The following is a 4,287-nucleotide window of genomic DNA, read 5'->3' as shown; positions in this document are numbered from 1 at the left end:
GGTTTTTATAGTTAACATTTGTTGTGTTGTTTTTTTTAAACTACAGTGAAATCTGTATGGAGCTAAATCATCACTCAGATGTAATTTCCACCTTGTCTTCCCTGTTCTGTCATATGGATCAGGTGGTCTCTATTAGGCCGTTCATGTTCCTAATGTTTAGAGCCTCCCCGGGAGCTGTATGATAGCAGGTGTTGCAGTGTCTGTGTAACCTGCCTCCACACTCTGTTGCCTTTAGTGACCGTGAGGCAGATGGGAGATGTATTGAATTGAATCTGGGAGAAATTTTTTTTCCCCTCGTTTGGGGCTGCTGTAATGCTCTGGGACTTATGCAGAATCCCACATGCTATAGCAAAATTCAGCCAGCCAGATGGTTACATGATTTCTCTTGTGACTGCGGCTGAGCTGGAGGCCAGCCCCTGTGAATTCCAGATATCACACCACATTTCACTGGTTGAAACTGCGTCAGAATCCAGTTGAAATTTGCAGTCACCACTTGGTAGCTGAGAGCATGGGTCCTGTTGGCAGCCATATAATTTCTTTTCCAGGAATCCTGCTGTTGGCTTTAGTTTTTGATCTGCCATGTCACCTCCGTTTCCTCTTGAATCACTGCCGTGCTATATTGCCAGCAAACATTTGCAAGGTTTTCAGGACAGCCTGAGCTGTAGCTACATAGCCAGAATGGAGGAGGGGATTCACATCCCACAGGAATGTTCCCAGCCATGGGATCTGGCACCCTGGCTTCCCTAACATGAGAATGCCACTGCTTGGCTGGGCTGGCGGAGCATCTGTAATCATGGTGGCCTTGCTACATCCTGGATTAACCACACTAAAGAGCTGCTGTCATACTCTAGGCATAGAATTGTGCTGCACTGGGATTCAGCTAAGACTCCTGCACAGCTGTGTGGCATCCAACTCATTGCCACTTTCTTAAGCTGCTTAGAATAATGGTAGAAATAAGCTTATTACTATTACCTGGTTTCAAACAAAGGAATTCTGACTGACAAACTCCTAGAAGTTTGCATTGATGTGGTTCTTATTAATTTAGGTATAGTCAAAGATTTTTTGTGGCTGAAAACTTGCAATTTCAAGGTGAGAGAACAGGACTTCTGGGGACATCCCAGCCATTGGTTAGTAGCAGGCTGCAAGACATTTTCTGTTGCCGTTCTTTTTCTGAACCACATACTGGCTTAAATATCTGAAAGAAAAGATGGAAACCCCCCCATTCTGCTTTTCCCATTTGCTTTCCTGGTAAATGAGAAAATACTTAATGAAGCAACAGAGGCAGCCTGTAACAATAGCAGATTGCATTGTTTATAATGAGATTTTGGTTTGCTTTAGTTTTCTGGCTTGGGGTTTGCTATTTTTTATAGATGTATTCATACGTTTGCTATTGGGAACTGTGATGTGGTTGCTTCCTACCCATAGAGCTTTATGTAGAATCATACAATAGTATGGGTTGGGAAGGACCTTCACAGGTCAGCTAGTCCAACCCCCCTGCAGTGAGCAGGGGTATCTTCAACTAGATCAGGTTGCCCAGAACCACATCCAGTGTAAAGAGTTTGTGGACTACTGCAGGGTTCATGACTGTCTGTGGGTGTGAGATGCAGGCTAAATAAATTGAAAAATAACGAGGGAAGTGGCTAAGCTGGAAGTATGGAGCACAAAACTGGGAGCAGGAAAGTGGCTGCAGGTTTTTAAATGCAGTGACCCATGGCATGTTTGAGAAGCATGTTCCTCATGTAAAACCATGTCTGGCTTGTTGGTCTAGCAACCTTGGTAGATCAGCCCACTTGTTATTTTTGCAAATACACATTTATAATTTGGTTTTAAGTATAATTTCAGGCATTATTGTTGAAGTTTAACAACTTCTGCTGTGTGAAAGTCTCACCAGTTACCTCATTTCTATGTGTCTTTGAGGTGGACAGTAATACACCTTTTCTTACTCCCAGATTTTCTTGGGGCTCTGCTTGCACTGGTTCTCAATATCAGCTTGTCTATTTTCCCATCAGAAGAAGGGCTACTATGTACCCTGTACAGTCTCTGACTGATGAAGAACACGTTTCTTTCCTTTCTGGAATTTTAACTGAACAACCTTAAATACAAAATTGGTATTAAATTTATATTAAAAAGATAAGTAGCATTAATATGGGTGGAGAACTAAGTGGATTGGGTTATCACTTTTTGAGAGACAAGAAGCACAGAACAGATTGCAGCCTACAGAGATACCAGGTCACAATATGCAGAACTCAATCAAGATGGAACACTGTGGTTTGGGATTTGTTTTCTCTGAGCCTTTATTAAAAATAGAGGCAGTGGTGAGACTATTTTAGAGCTCTACTATAAAAATTCACCGCATAGGTATTGTATTTTCTGAATTCATGTTCTAGGAGAATAAAACAATGGGAACAACAAAATCTCTGGAGAATTAAATGTTTTTACCTGCTATTCATTTCAGTAGTTGTGGAACTTACTTTTGCCCCCCTTCAGCTTACTCTGTTTCAGAAAGCTCGTATGCTGGTATAAACACCTGCACATTCCACCTAACGTTGTCACTATCTATGGAAAAGGAGAGGGAAAATAAAGTTCAGAAAGCTGTTTTTCAAAGATAAATGACTGCCAGAGCAGATGCATTTATACATATAGAAATATGTATCTGTGTATACACATGGAAAAAAAAAAAAAGAACAGAATATGCATCTGAAATAACTTCTGTACCTTATACTTTTTTCTTATGGTAAGATAAATATAAATCTGTGTCTCCTTTCCATTGAAAAATGCTTCTGATTTCTAACTACAGAGTTGACGGTTCAGGGAGGTGACTCCATCTGATGGTGACTGGCTTCTGGAAAAAACCCAAGGAAACAAGAACACTTCTGAACCACACTACTCCAAAGGCAGCCTAGAGAAAAAATGAAGATGCCATGCCTGAGAAACTCCAATTGAAAACCTAAGCCTAAATAATTCTCCTTCACAGGGAGCAGAGCCTCATAATATAGTTCCAGCTTAAATCTAGGTCAGCTGGATTTGTGTTCAGATATTTAGAGGTAAACACGGTATATTAATAATATGGTTGGTTGTTTATCAAGATATTTGCTTTAGGATGTAAAACAGAACATTTGTTTACATAACACCAGAAACATTTTTGGGGAGAAAAACTCCTCTAAGAAACACCCTATGTAAGGGATTACATAGTTGCATGGAAAAATAGATTGTTTTGTAGAGATGATTTTTTTTAACTGAATTCCCTCTTTGATACAGTAAGCAGTAAAGCCCTCATAAGTGGTGCAGTACATTGATTTCCTGTATTACATGGGAGTTTTGTTTAAGTAAAGAGTTCAAGCTCTACTGCTACTTAATAGCTCATCATCCAACCACAGAACCGGTGCCAGCTCCACCCAAATCTCCCTAGAGGCTATCGGCAGACCAGTGCCTTACCTGTGTTGGCATGATTTTACCTGCTTCAAGGGAGGCTCCTTGACAGGTTGGTAGATGTGCAGATTCTCTACCTTGAACTTAGGTCAAAGATTTAGAGAAGAAAAATAGCAATAAAGCCCAACCAAAACCATCAAACAGGCTGCTGTTGGCCCAGTCAGCCTATAGTCCCACATACTTTATTCTGCTAGCACCTAAACATCTAACAGGTAATTACTGGACTTAAACTGGGCAGTTTTTTATGGGGTTTTTGTTTCAAAATTTTTTTTCTTTTTTTTGTCTAGATTGTCATCTTTTTTTTTTTTTTTCCTGTGTGTAGCAGTGATAGGATTACAGGGAAGCATTAATCCATACATTTATGCACATCTTTTACCCAAAGACAATTCCAGAGGAAGCCACTAAACCTTGCAGGGGCATCACTCATGTCTGTATACAAAAGAGTAGTGTGTCTACAACTGCAAAAGAGACCCATTGTTTATGCATAGCAAGCAGTGTAACAAGTGATCTGCTCTGAGGGAGCACAAGGTTTCACAGATAGCTGAGCTGTGCCCTCTTCATTAGCACTGTAGATACTCAGTCAGAAAAGCTTATCATTACTAGCATAAAGGTGAGACTATTGCCAACTTAGGTGGCATGCTTTTCCTTTGGTGGAGTGGCTACAGCAATTCCAATGGTTGGCAACATCCCCCCCTACACTGCACAGCAGTTTGAGGCCAAAGGCAGGACCAAAAACACAGGCTAAAATTCCAGAATGATCTAATGATCAGGTTGCTGCCTCTTGCTTTTTGAAAATAAGATCTGTCGATTTTTAAAACATTTTCTACAAAAGCAGCAGAACAGTTAAACCACGGGACT

Source organism: Pezoporus wallicus, unplaced genomic scaffold, assembly GCF_028554395.1.
Source record: "Pezoporus wallicus isolate ANWC-B61680 ecotype Strahan unplaced genomic scaffold, APGP_CSIRO_Pwel_v1 contig_5352, whole genome shotgun sequence".
Lineage (NCBI taxonomy): Eukaryota > Metazoa > Chordata > Aves > Psittaciformes > Psittacidae > Pezoporus > Pezoporus wallicus.
The sequence above is the reverse complement of the archived record's forward strand: the minus strand, read 5'-3'. Positions refer to the sequence as shown.